The sequence below is a fragment of the Phragmites australis genome, chromosome 8 (genome assembly GCF_958298935.1).
Source record: "Phragmites australis chromosome 8, lpPhrAust1.1, whole genome shotgun sequence".
NCBI lineage: Eukaryota > Viridiplantae > Streptophyta > Magnoliopsida > Poales > Poaceae > Phragmites > Phragmites australis.
The window spans coordinates 547,792-563,219 of record NC_084928.1 but is presented as its reverse complement, the minus strand read 5'-3'; the positions used below and the strand labels follow the sequence as shown (position 1 = coordinate 563,219).

General features: G+C 42.4%; 1 pseudogene; it reads right to left on the bottom strand.

The window, feature by feature from the left end:
• Nucleotides 1–1,310: 1,310 nt before the first annotated feature.
• On the bottom strand, nt 1,311–8,505 carry LOC133926104 (callose synthase 10-like; annotated as a pseudogene).
• Between the last annotated feature and the right edge of the window lie 6,923 nt (nt 8,506–15,428).

The window sequence follows — 15,428 nt, the reverse complement described above, 5'->3', positions numbered from 1 at the left end:
GATCTTCACCAGTTACCCTGGAAAATGAATTAATCCACACACTATTACTACATCACAGAGTTTGACCTTGATATGAATCCTATTTGTCATGCAATTAAATGTAACTAGCAAGGTGGCTTATGCTTATAGCGTGACTAGCCTCGATGTAATATTTTATCATGATCATCTTTGATTAAAAATTAGTCTTTTAGTTTTTTATGAGGTTAGTGTCATTTAGTTATAAAACACATAAAATTAGAAGAAGAAATACAAATTATGTTAGTTAAAAAGAAAATTATTTATGCTCCAAACTTGCATTTTGTATACGTTTTGATCAACTGTCAAAATCGTGCATCAGGTGTAAGCAGTCCAACCAAAATCAAAATATGTTTGCCTTACCTGTTGCCTACTTGATGTGATGACCATGAGCTACACGGTGCTTCTTAATCTATTGTCTTATAAGAATTTTGAAATATTTTCATTATTTTTTATTATGAATTTTAGATATTGATTAATTGTATTTTACATGGATTCTTTATTTAGGTATTTGATTTTTATAATAATTTGATTTTTTTTTATAAGACCATATTTGATATGGATCCTTATTTTTTCTATTCTAACCTCAATTTCAATTATTATTTATTTTATTTTATCTGAACCCTTTATTTAGATATTTTGCTTCCCAAACCGTATGGAAATCGAACTGCTAATTTTTTTATAATTTTTAATTCTGAATTTAGGTATTTATTAGTCGTATTTGATATGGACTCTTTAGTTTCCGAATTTAGCTATTTATTAATCATATTTGATATGGGCTCTTTGGTTTAATCTAGACGTCTAGATCTTTTTCTCTATACCGATTAATGTGATAATTTTGTGACATTAAGAGTGAATGTGGTAGCTCCCTTGTCCTCTTAAATAATAATATAATAGATGTGCATGAATGATCAAGATGATAACAGAGTGACAGCATATTCATGGAACCAAAAAGCCTTGCCCCACAAGGGATGGCAAGATATTTAGTAGGTAAACCATGGACCTACAAAGGAACAACCACATACCTACCTTTTGCAGGAATAATGTTGTGTTCCAACCTAAAGCCCTCTCTCACTCTCAACCTTATTGCATCATCAGTGAAGAAAAGAGGGGCAAATATGACGCACTATTGAAAATGCTCTTTCTTGATCCCAAAAGAGATGATGCTACAAGTTAACATATTTACAGATCTTTCCATAAGACCAGTAAAACTCATTTTGCAAGTTAATTTGTCGAAACAGATTATTTCTAGCATTTTAACCCACATTGTCATTCTTGGAGGAAAAACACAATAGTTCGTCAGACACATACACCCATCTCATTTGTATTAGATTTATCTAGAGAAGTACAGAAGCATGCACGTAGCTTTTTTACAGCTTGGTGTCGTTGCAAAACAATCAAAACTAATAAAGAAATCATGCATTACTTTCCAATCCATTTCTCTAGCAACAGAACATCACCCATGCATGATTTAATCCGCGTAAACTTTAGTCGCCTGAGAAAAAGAAAATGTGTTTCAGTTCCGAATGGGGTGAAATATAATGGATTAGGAAAAATAGCAAGAGATGACGATGATCAACAGCCATCATTCAATGCATCATCTTGATCCATCAAAAGGTTTTTGAATCCTTCACGTGGTAAAAGAGTCAATTTTAGGACCGCGTGCATGCACGTTTACCAAATCTTTTCAGTCAAAAGGTGTTTGTAATCCAGTAGAAATTTTACTATACAGACTAAGATGGCTGCATACGGGGACAAAACGAAACAGTTTCCAAGCACACCGTCTCAGTTTCTAATCAAATGCGACAGCGCTAAATTAAAGCTGTTGACTTGTTGTTGCTTATCGGCAAGTGTTGCTTGCACAGAACTATCAATGTGCGAAAAAATTACAGCCACAATGGATGTCCGAAATCTAACAAAACCATCGCAATTAAACATGTCACATTATCAGCTTCTGTTTAGGCCGTTTTTTCTTACAGTGACTCAGACATTCAGTTCAACATCAGTTTGCTGGGGACATGTGGTGAAGGACTTGCCAGCGTACATGCTGAGACAGAATGGGGACAGATAATGACATTTGTTAGAAGCTGGTCCCTGGTGATCTTCTCTCGATCATTTGAATGAATGTGCGGTGCGCCATTTTGGATCAGTTCTGATGTAGATTCCATTTTGGATCATCTAAGATTGGTTTATCTTTTTAATACGGGGTTTCAAGCAGATTTCTCTCTTCATCTAAAAAAAAGCAGACTTCTCTGAGGCATACTAGCTGTGAATGGATCTGGTATCTGCATAGTTCACATGGATATGCCTTTTTCTAAACGATGACGTGCATCTGCCCTCGACCTGGCCCTCGTTTTTACAAGTGTAGGAAGTAGGCAATATAATGCATGGGGATTTTAAAGGAAATGGTACAGGGTTGGCAACCGCACAAGTTACTGACCTTGATAAGTAGCATCAAGGGAGAATCTAAGGTCCCAATGGCTCCAGCTGATGGCGTTTGACGTCCAGCACGACTGAGGATTCCTCTCATGATTACCTTGGTGGATTGATTCCTCGGAAAGCCTTTGTTTCTCACTGCAATGCAACCATAGCAAGAGGATTCGTGTTAGTCTTATTGTCCACACCAAGATACTCCGAACTTTACAGTGTTCCAGAATCAAGAAATCGATCGGTTGCACAGATGGCATGCCATGGAGCCTGTAGCACCAGGTTCATCCATGTTCAGCAATAGCACTACAAACAATGGCCGCGCATACAAACCTCTATGCAGATGAGGCATTCTTGTCTGCAAAGAGAGCATTTGCATCTTCGTCTTGTAATCCTCTTACTGAGCCTCCAGACCCTTGACAAGGTAACAGCTTTGGGGGTTCTGAGCAGCATTTCAGCAAAGCATTTCGTAGCAATTTGTTAGCGACAGTTTATTACTCAACCTAAACATGGACGGATGCAACATACCGCTGCTAGACCATTGTAATTCAAATGATTTCCCAACACCAGGTTACAATATTGATGCATCTAGACTACCATAGCTCTATCTCAACATAAGTAGTGTCCAGATAATAATTGAGGCAATTATGTACATAGGCTGATGTTCAAACTAAGTAACCAGCTACATTGCTGTTCAGACAAACCAACCCTCTGACTCCAGGAATGTACAACAAAAACATACAATCGATCCAAAGGCAAGGCGGTTTTTCACGTCTGTTGATTTGCCTTGTTTTCAGCAAGGATGAGGGAGATCTCCATACCACGGCTGAAGGCTTGATTGAAAAGAATTCATGACTGAAAGGTCGACACAAACGGGAACCATGACAAGAACGCAATGGAGGCAAAGATGACGGCCCCCATTCCTGCGTCATACATTTGAGCAGCCTCGCGGATCAAGTCCCATAGCCCATGGGCTTTCACTAGCCTCTTCCATGTGAGAGCCAGCTGCCATGACAAGGAAAAAGTTAGCAGGGCATGTGGCTAAATGTGTCAAAGCAGAGAGTATAAATAATGTGATGACTCGTTGCATACGCCAGAATTGTACTATCCCTTATTATATATAAATTTGTATAATCAAGTATACGCATGTTCCTTCCATCTCGTTTAATGATAAACCTGAGATTCCACCAGGCCTGAGCTTAACTAATCAAAATGAAATGATACAAGAATTTAAAAAATCAAAACGAAATAAGAAGACTGTTGTACTTACACATAAACACACCAACCAGTTGCTATAAAAGCAACTGCACTTGCAAACAAATCAGCAATTGTGAACCGTGTGAATACAATAAGTAGGGCAATTCCTGCAATAATCCCGAGAGCAAGGAGGCCCTGTAGAAAACGAACAAAAGTCGGCAAGGCAGTTGTCAACGAAAAAAAAAATTGTGTTGTTTCTGCTGACACATTTTGAGTTTGAAATTGAAATTCGAAAGAGTGCTAAAATACCCCATGGAGTTTCCGTAATTTTCCAGGTTGATTTGATCCCCTAGCGGAATGTGGACACACAACTACACCCTAAAGGTGGATTGCAGCGAATACATCGTAGTATTGGACCCCATACCGTATTTTTAAGGATCCATGTCAATCCAAATGTAGCCAGAAATACAAGGGGTGAAACAGTACTGATTCTAGATCTAAGAGCAGTCCTGTTGAGACAAAAAGTAGATCAAGATAGAACCCTTAATAGATGAACCTACCACTGCCATGGTTTCATATATTGGCATAATTATGTTCTCCAGATATGAGGTGGAACCATCACTAGTACAACTCTTTGCAGGTTCAGCTTCAGATGAATCAAGAATCCTATCAAGTTCCTTTGCCATCTGAAAATATGCCAGTAATGTCATTAAGCTGAATAAACTGTAGTACTGTACAATAGCACATTGCTAGAGAAACACAGAGAACTTATTTGCCTGATAAGGATATATACAATCACAATTCACAACAAAAGGAGCCAAGCTCAAGTTTTGACATAACATGCAAATTTGGTTACTCAAGGACAGTGTTTTGTTCCATCAGATGAATTAATCTATTTTTCTGCCGAGAAGTGAGGAACTATACAAAAAGAACATCAATTTGATACCTACTTTTGGCACATAGCAAACTTCCATCAATCTTATAGCACAACCATTGCTATCCAGGAACACAAATGTTCCATGAAAGAAAGGAAGCTCAGCAAAAAGGTCGAGTAGTCCATCATTAACAATATCGGTTATTCTTACAGTACTCCAAAATTAAACATGAAAGGAGCACCAAGGAGAAAGCTAAGATAAATGTTTCCTGCATTCAACCATATCAGTCTTCGTCAACCAACTGATAAGACCATCTACATAAATGTCTAGACTATACTAAACTCATTTCTAATGTTGTTTCTCTGAAACTACACCAAAAGAAAAAGGCTAACACTTGATTGTACGAGAAGGGACTCACATTGTGGAAAATGTAGCACAGGCATTCTGGGAGGAAACGAACATTCGCAGCTTCACCCCAAATCAGAAAGTAGAGCACAACCAAGATGATTTTTCTGTTCTTATTTACTGCTTCAAGGCACCCAAAGAAAAGGTGGTAACTGGTAATCTTCCTGAAAGATTATAGCATGCACACAGAAAGCTCCCCAACAAGTATTTAAATTACCCGGTCCATGCAACACGCTTGCTCAAGTACCTACACCATTTTATGTAGTTGTCCAGAACTTTGCAAAAAAACTTCTGTGATAGCCCTCTCGTCGATTTTCTGCAAGAGCCAATGCCCCATATAGTGTGTGTTGCATATATACACAGAGAATTTACTGAAAAATGGACACTAAAGATTATTGGCAAAGATTACATACATGGCAAGTGTCTGAAGTTTACTAGCAACACATAATAATTATGTATAACTCATTCATTACTTCAGGATTCGATTTCCTTTGACAAAACTTCAGTCTCCCAAGGCAATTGTACTAGCAGAACTAGATTGACAGGTAATAGGCTTCTAAATTTGTATGCGATAAACTAACAAACACAAAAACTGATTATTCAGATTTTCATCCTTTGTTCTACAAACCAAGCTTAATTTACATGAATTACACACAAGAAGCTAAGCAATAGATGAAAATACATCAGCAAGGCCATCGTGAAACATCCAGCTACAGTTCATACAGTTTTCAAGACAGGGTTTATGGAAAACGTTGTTACTGTCTCATAAATCCTATGATGGAAATCTTGTCAATGTCACACCTATTTAATAAAACCCAGAACCAGATGATAAATTGTCTAATAAAAAGAGCAGAAGAACTCACTGGTTCTGTCCTAACAGGCAGGCTGAGCTGGGACTGAGCATTGGCTAAGGAAAGTATGACATTTTCACGCTGGTTCCGAATATTATCATCCTGGAACAACCACTCAACCGGATTAGATACTCAATACAAAGGCAATATGAAATTGGATCACGAAATAGAGGACAAACAATTGGATCAGCAGCTAAAGAGAAAGAAATAACTTCCTGCACAGTTGCTTAATGAGTAATTAAGCCATATAATACAAGATCATCAGGCCACAAACTTTTGCAACAGAGTCTAAGACGAATCAGGACTCTTGGTTTAGTTGACTTGTTTTCGAAAAAAGTTCTTGTATGAATCGTAATGTGAGAACATCCACATAATATCAAATTGTCCATGTCCAAACCAAAGGTATCAGAGTAACCGAGTGTCTCAAGACTCAAGGTGGCTTGTCAACAAGCAAAAGAAAGCTGTCAACAGGCCAAGTCCAGTTAGTGTTCTAGTCGTTTGACACTTCCAAAGTAGAGTACATGCACTAAGCAACTTACACGTGTTTTTGGCAAAGCTTTCATTTATGCCAGATCTGAGCACAGAATGTCTCCCATAATAATATTAGCTAAATATTACGGTACATGACATCACAAATAAGACAACTATGTTGCTCAGAACGAGCAGCAGTTTTAACTGTAGCATATGTAAACCATTCAAAACATTTTCCTTACCTGGAACCCAAATACATATTGGAAAAGTCAAAAATGTCTTTTTGTCTTAGCTGTGGTGCATCATAAGGGAACCGTAGCAGGTCCTCACTGTTTCGAATTGCCGATGTTGCAGCCCTGAACTAATAAAATTGCACGAAATTTTAGTCAACAACACAAATATATTTTTTAATCTGTAAAGGCATGACAAGATAATGAAATAGCTCGAGTACCACCATAGACAACTAATATTGTCATTTGTACCACCTATTTTCTGCTCTTTATTAGCTACAAGTAAATCCCAAAAACATTTTAATGCTCCAGCAATCGAAGTAATGATTTGGAAACGTGTCACTGTCCAAAACATTTATTTATGGCAGGTAGGAGTATAGAAAAACAGTGGGAAGTATATATCTATACACATATGCATTGACCGCATGGTTCATTTCACTGCAGAAACTGAAATTATAAAAAAGAAAGATTAATACCTCAGGGAAAAGCCCAATGATATTGACTGACGATGGTGCATCAAGGGGTACGATATTGTACAGCATAAGTTCACCTGGCAGGGCTGCATCAGATCTTTTTGTTTTCTTTATCTGAAAAAAATACAATGCAAAAGAATAACAGTTCAATAATACAACAGCAAGTACACTGGGAATACAATCAGATGCAAAATCATGAAAATGATTCCTCAGAATTCTTGCAAAAGTGTAAAGGAAAAGGTCATGAATTACCTCTAGAATTTGCCTACCAAGTCTATCAGTAGGTGATTGGCCAACAAGAATTTCCAGAACATCAAACAAAGCCCTCAAGGTAGCATAAACCTTTCTCATTTCCACAGCCATGGCTCCCATCCTGATCATAGGAATACTGATGAGTAATATCTTAATGTAAAAAAGATGTTTCGCCATGCATAACACAAGGGAAAGTAAGCACTAGAGGAATATAGTAGTTAGGAAGGGGGTAGGCCCAATAGCTTTCAATGCATTAAGAAAGAGAATAATTAAAAATAGATAGCATAGCCAAAAAGCAAATTTCAATGCATACTCTGTACTAAAAATCCCTGACTCCCTCAGTCTCTCCTGCTCTCGTTGCAGGTCATCAACCCGACGCGGACTGTTGTATTCCAGATAGAAATTCCACAGGACTTGATGTCATTTTGTCGGTCAATTAAAGCCACATCCTTCTTAGCAAGTTTTTGCTGCCAAATACAGTGATAGCCATGGAAGTTAGAAATAATTAACTGGGAAAGAGGCTGAACGGAAATGAAAGTAATTAGTATGTGTAGTCATGTGATACAGTGAGAGCAAGCATACACCTTGATCACAGATGCTAAACAGGTCTTGGATTGTAAAACTCCTCGCCCCTCGCTGCTGGGATCCAGGTTTTGAGCCATTGCGTATGCTTGCTCGCAGAATGGAGTGCAACGAGAAAAGATATGTGTTACAAGGATATCAAAACACCAGCCTTAATAAAGTTACTGATTTTCATTACTCAAAAAACCTTGATTAAATTTTGCCAGGGGAAACTCTACTAGTTTGTCTCACATTCTTGTTGTTAAATCTATCTGATCTACTCTACTGCTGCTGTGTTTCCCAAGTGACCAGAGGACTGGAATCAAGCACAAGTCAGCAACACTGAAAACCTGATTTTGCAATATCAGTCTATCATAGCGCCTGAAAACCCCACTCCGACTGAGTACCCTTTGATGACCCAAGGATTGTCTCAACACCAAGCAAATTGGTTGAACCGAAATCAGCAGTTCGAAAACACCACCCAGATCTGTAATTAGCCCCCAAATCAACCACACGGCAGGCAGGCACAGCAGCTGCAACGAAACTCCATGGACTCTTGTTACCTAGCCGAGCAGAGCGACACAGAGAAACGCGGGAGAGAAGAGGGGCGTACGGATCGGATCCGAGCGACGTTGGGGCCCTCGTCCTCGATGTTGGTGGCGGTTGGGCCCCCCGCCCCTCCGCGGTCTGGACGACGCCATCGCCTCCGCGCGGCCGGCGACGGCAGCCCCAGGTGGGAATTTTTTATTTTAGCCCCTTCTAAACAAATATTTTAAAAATAACATGTGAAAAACTAAAATTTAAAAAGTAATCTCTTTTATCACATCAAAATATATAGCGTGACTCATCAACGTGATTATATCAATACGTATGATATGATCAAGGTGACCACATTAGTGTCCACCCTGACGCCTTAACACATGGCATTGACGTAGCAATCAAAGAGATTGGCGCGACGCAGGGGCATACAAAGAGCCACGTCGGCCCTTCTCTCCCCACCTTTCTTCCTCCTCAAGCCAAAGCTCGACCAAAGGCAACGCAGGCGGCGGTACTCAAGGCCAACTGACGACCCCCCCCCCCCCCCGTCCACTAAACAGGCCCGATTTAAAGGAGATTTTGCAAGGACGTGTCCTAAAAAGGTAACTCCTTTAATCCCTCTAAGTTTTTTGGGGGGTTTTTTGGCTTGCATTCTTAGTTCAAGGGTAATTAGGGTTTAGAATTTTATTGATGATGTTCTATAAAATTTGTACATTTCGAGTTAGATCGAATGTCAAATATCGTGCTATGAATGTATAGTTACACATGTGTAACATATAGAATTTATTGCTACAATTATTTGAGTATAGGAAATTGAAACATATATGATTAGGTTTAATGTGTATGAGCAAAGCATGTTCTTCTATATATATGAGTAATTTTGAGCAGACTTGGACACGACTATGATCTCTCTAATTGAGTCTATATTTGGGTTTACCAATTACCGAGTGTTGTATGGTAAGGTATGGAGGGCGAAGCAACATGCTATGGCATTACTATAGGGAGATTAGAAGGAGGCATACATGAGGTCCCTAGGATCTTGGATGCAATTTCACATTTTAACTTCGAGACTAAGTGGTTCATTTCATCTGATGGCATGATGGGCAGCGATAGTGGTGTTATGAACCTCATCATGCAGCATGTGTTTTGGTGTTTCCCTCAATGTGTGGAGGCCTTCGAGCATTGTAGGTCCATGATTAGTGTCGACGCCACTTTCTTGACGGGAAAGTACAAGAGTACATTGATAATTGTTGTTGGCATTGATGCGGAGGATTAGTTGGTCCCCCTAGCATTTGCGTTGACAGAGGGAAAGAAGAATAGCAGTTGGTCATGATTCTTGTACTTGTTTCGCCGTTGTGTAATTGGACCAGAATGCCAAGTCTGTATCATATTGGATCGGCATCAGGGTCTCCTTAATGCAGCTTAGAGAACAAATAGAGGGTTACGCTCCTCTTATGCACTAGTGGTGTATATGTAATTTTGCTGCAAACATTTGGAAAAGATAAAAGAGCAATGAGGTAATTAAGAAATTGAAAATACTTTACAAAGTTAAAAGAGGTGAGAGTTCAAGAAAAGGTTTGAATAATTGGATAAGGTTTTGAACGAGCCTGTGACAGAGTGGTTGAAGGGAGAAATGGCTGATAAGTGCAAATGGGTGCTAGCATATGACGAGTGTGATTGTAGGTATGGAACAATGACTACAAATATCTCAGAGGTATTCAACAACGTCCTTAAAAGCATCCGTGTGATACATATGTCTACCATCGTGGAGTACACCTTTCACAAATGCAATTTTTGTTTTGTCGATCGGTGGAAAAAAGCGCTTGCGCATGACAGGAGCGACATTGCGAGTGCAAATATCCTTGCTACCAAACTGGGCTGTGATTGGAGAAAGAAGAAGCCATACACACCACAGGACTGAGTAGTGAACAATGTCATATGTGCGTTGCTTGAACAATGTCATGTATGGACTATCTTATGTTGACACTTTAGTTTTGTCATGTTTCGTCGTGTTGCTTGTGCTATTGTACAATACCATGTGTGCGGTGTTTTTGTGTGGACTATATGTATGCAACATCCCCTCAGTTTCCCTCTTCAGGATCTTGAGTAGCAATGATGATATTTAAGTGGTTTGCATTCTTTATTCTTTGGCTTCGAGCAAGCGGTGGCTGCTATGATACTCACATAACCACTTAAATAACCACTTCCTTGTCATATATGTTTTCACCTAGCTACCGCTCAGCTGAAGCTACCTGGTTGTGAGAAGAAGCAAGGATGCTACTCATATATCACCAAACAGGAAGAGCAAACTAACACAAGTGGGACTGTCATCATGCTTAGAAATTGTGAATCAGCAGCCTGCCAAATTGTCAGCAAGATGAGAAACAGATTAGGTTTGTGTGAATACAGGCTTGTCATGCCAAAGAAAATGGCGTGACCAAAAAAAAATCACGCCAAGCACCTTGGTGTGACAGGCTTGTATAACCTTCGATTTGCATTACAGGCCTGTCATGCTGAAGCGCCTGGTGTGACTACCCTATCACGCCAAGGACTTTGGTGTGACACAGCACGTCGCTCCTAGTGAGCCCCTGGAAATGGGTAGGTGCTGACGTGGCTGCAAAGTCTGTCACGCCAGGGTGTTTGGCGTGACAAAATGTGTCATCACGTTGGGCCTTCCCTCACTCCCTCTCTCCCAGTGAGCCCCTGGAATTAGGTAGGTGTTGTTGTGGCTCCAATGTATGTCATGCCAGGTTGTTTGGCGTGACAAATGTGCTCATCACACCAGCTCTTCCCCCGCTTCCTCTCTCCCAGTGAGCCCCTAGAAATGGGGTTCCTCTGGCATGGCAATAAAGTCTGTCACACTAGGGCTCCTGACTTGACATAATATTTCAATGTTTTTAAAATATTTGTTATAATTCATGTACGTTTGTTAAATAATATATGAAATTATTCACAACCCATATTTAATTTAAATTGGTTCAATCGTATTGTGCAGCAAAAAAATGGCTCGGGTCCACCTGAATACAAAGTACTTCACTATTTCAAAGTAGTAAATAGTGCTCTGATTGATGAATTCGTCTAAGTAGCTTTCTGCCACCACTTTATATTTCAAAGTAGACACCTTAAAAAATGCAAACAAATAACTTTATACAAAGTAGTTTACTATTTTTAACCATGAAAAAGGCATTTAAATTGGCAGCTTTAAACTCCACGATTAACAACTTTTAAGAATACACCATGAGTGTTGGGCAACATGATGTTTTATTTTCAGAGTACTGTGTTTTTAATCCCACCAAAGTCGATACTCATATTTACCGTAGTAGTAGATGAGTTTCGCCATCACAATGTAGTATAAATCATTTTCTAATGAACTATTTTCGGCATCCATCTATTATGCTATCGTCATTATTTTAGCGTTTGTTGCTCTCATCATTATTTTAACATGTTCAAATTTCTCAAATAAACATACCAAATAGACAAATAAAATAGTTCATATGGTTCACATATTACCATTGATGATGTTTACACATGAAGTTCACAAATAGTTCATTATATAGTACGTTGGCTATGAGCCCGAATCTGGTGGTGGCGGGTCGCTGGGGGCCACCCTCCTCTTGTCGGTGTTCCGGCATGGCTGCCGGTGAGCCGACGCATCTTGCACATGTTGTGCTCGGTCTGGCACGCGTCTAGCTCCTGGGCGGAGTTCGCGTCCTCCCGCAGCATGTTCAGATGCGGCGGCGGCGGCGTCTTCGGTGCGGCACCATCCGCATCCGTGCCCATGCTGACATTCCTGGGTGTAAGCGGCTTGAAAGGTGGCGCCAAGGCCGTAGTTGGGATGACGGTGGCAGTGCCGTTGTGCTCGACGTCGACGTTGCTGCTGGCTCGATGCAACTTCTGCGCCTGCTGCCTTGGGGTTTTGCACATGGGACCACGATTGGCTGTGCGGGTGGCCGTGCTGCAGGGCGGCGGGCAGCTGGCCATGCTATTGGGTGGCGTGGCCGTTCCACGCGCCCGGTGGCGTGAGTCCTCCGGTTCGCTCTAGCGTCGATGCTGGCTGCGATGGGTGCTGGCCGGTTACCTAGGGTGGGGTCCACCTGTGTGACACCATCGGCGGTGGCTGCCGCTCCTTCCACTGTTCTGACTGGTGTCCGGTGTAGGTAGCATCATGCCGGTCCTAGCTTCATGGCGTTGGTGTTGCTCGGCCCTTGCCCGACCTCCTCCTCTTCTGCAGGTTGGGCCCCGTGGGGAGCTTCTTGGCACTGGGGTGGTTGTGGGATGGCGCGGGTGCAAGGAGGTGGTGTAGCCTTTGCGCGAGCTGGCCGTGCACATGGGACGAGATGTGGGAGCCGCTGGCAAAATCCTTGCATGGTTTTTTGGCCAGCATCGATGATGGCGACGCCCTCGGGCGTCATTCTCCTCCTTGGAGGTATTGTTAGGGTGTCTCCACACTCTCCTCCTCTGGAGTCTCTAGGTGAAAACCTTGTTTGGAAAATCGGATGAACAACAGTGGCTACTCGACGTTGCGTCCTCCTTGGAGGCGTCGCTCTGTAGATCTAGTTCTCACGCCACGATGGCTGTCGGCTTTGTGGCGGCATGATCGGGTTCGACTTTGGCACTGGCTGCACTTTGAGCCGCTGGCTTCTTCTGTAGGTTTACCCCTACATCCTTGATTCACAATGACTCTTCACTGGTTTGGGCGCTTCTCGACAATGATTTATCCCAATGCGCACTCCTCTGAAGCAATGTCCTGCCGACTTGTGTGACAGAGAGGTGCGACGTGAGAGCAAGGCTCCGCTGAACGAGTTGTGTTGTAGCGATGTGGGAGCAGGGCTTCGCCAGCTGAGTTATGGTGGTGTGAGAGCAGGGCTCCGCCGATCGAGTTGTGAAGGACGCAGTCGTTTGGTTGGTTAGCGTGTGAGTTGAGTTGGGTTGGACTTATCAGTTTGTCTGGTTGTGCCTTCTAGTATGGGCGTCTGTTTCGAGTTGAGGTCGTATTGTCGTCTCAGGGTTGTCCGCTGATTTCTTTTCCCTTTGGAGGCATGTGAAAAGACCAGAATGGTGGTGGGCAGCTGGCCATGCTATTGGGTGGCGTGGCCGTTCCACGAGCCCGGTGGCATGAGGCCTCCGGTTCACTCTAGCGTCGATGCTGGCTGCGGTGGGGGCTAACCGATTGCCTAGGGCGGGGTCCACCTGTGTGACACCATCGGCGGTGGCCGCCACTCCTTCCACTGCTCTGATTGGCGTCCAGTGTAGGCAACACCGTGCCGGTCCCGGCTCCATGGCGTTAGCGTTGCTCCTCCCCTTGCCTGACCTCCTCCTCTTCCGTAGGTTGGGCCCTATGGGGAGCTTCTTGGCGTTGGGGTGGTCGTGGGATGGTGCGGGTGCGAGGAGGTGGCGTGGCCTTTGCGCGGGCTGGCCGTGCGCATGGGACGAGATGTGGGAGCCACTGGTGAAATCCTTGCCTGATTTTTTGGCCAGCATCAATGATGGCGATGCCCTCAGGCGCCATTCTCCTCCTTGGAGGCGTTGTCAGGGAATCTCCACACTCTCGTCCCCTAGAGTCTCTAGGTGAAAACCTTGCCTGGGCAATCAAACGAGCGACGGTGACTATTCAACGTTGCGTCCTCCTTGAAGACGTCGCTCTGTAGATCTAGTTCTCATGCCGCGGTGGCCGTCGGCTTTGTGGTGGCGTGATCGGGTTCGACTTTGGCACTAGCTGCACTTTGAGCCGCTGGCTTCTTCTGTAGGTTTACCCCTACATCCTTGATTCGCAGTGGCTCTTCACTGGTTTGGGCACTTCTCGACAGTGATTTATCCCAATGCGCGCTCCTCCGAAGCGACGTGCTGCCGACTTGTGTGACAGAGAGGTGCGACGTGGGAGAAAGGCTCCGCTGACCAAGTTGTGTTGTAGCGACGTGGGAGCGGGGCTTCTCCAGCTGAGTTGTGGTGGCGTGAGAGCAAGGCTCCGCTGACCGAGTTGTGAGGGAGGCATTCGTTTGGTTGGTTAGCGTGCGAGTTGAGTTGGGTTGAACTTGTCGGTTTGTCTGGTTGTGCCTTCTGGTATGGGCGTCTGTTTCGAGTTGAGGTTGTATTGTCGTATTGGGGTTGTCTGCCGATTTCTTTTCAAACCGTGCAGTTATGAGGTATTCAGGCCTAGTTTACCTTGTAAATTGGGCCAATTCTCTTCTTCTATAAAAAAATCGGTAATACTTTTATCGTCCTTTAAAAAAAATACACTAACTATATACCCATCGAACTGACCCCTCATGCTAATCGTCCGACCCATCATAGACGATATTGAAACAGAAAATATAGATAACATGCATAAAACTAACCATATCCTTGCCAACCACATACCCGCGGCAGTATCCCACACCAAGTTTAGAGGGCACCATTATGTATCAAGCTTTCACACCATAAGTGCAACTCCTTGGACGATGTGGTTCTATCACCCTATTCCTCTTTACTTGATCCTCTTCCGCCTTTATCCATTCACCATCAGTACTGTACAATAAATCTCGAAAGTTACAAGTAACAGCATGGCGCTGCATTCAAATTTATGACAAGTTACATGACATCTAATTCTACCTCATTCAAATTGTAAACAAGCAACCCTAATCAGTTTTTACTTTTGTCATACCTTCACAGTGGAAGAAAGGTGGTCCCCCAAAAGATTCACAAAGCACGCTTCGCTTCCCACACTTGCACAACAGATGATCCGCTACATGTTTTCTGCTCACTTCTCACTTCTCTTTATCCTCAGTTTTGGTGGATTTGGTGGAGGAGGAACCCAATGAACAAACTTGTTATATGGCTTTGGATACTAACTAAACTGTTTCACTTTCATAATCATATGGTCATACATCTCAGGCCCATCAACCCATTGGAAGAACTAGCACATCTTCCACTTCTGCAAATTATTAAAACAGTTTAGCCCATCAACCCATTGGAAGAACTAGCACATCTTCCACTTCTGCAAATTATTAAAACATCATGTTAGCAAAAGTAATGCCATATGCTTCTACCCTAACCCATAATAAATATACACTCACACGATAATTCTTGCACAGGTAGTAAGTGTGGCCAGTAGTATCTTCATGTAGCGACTGAAGGACCACGACAAGTTTACCATAG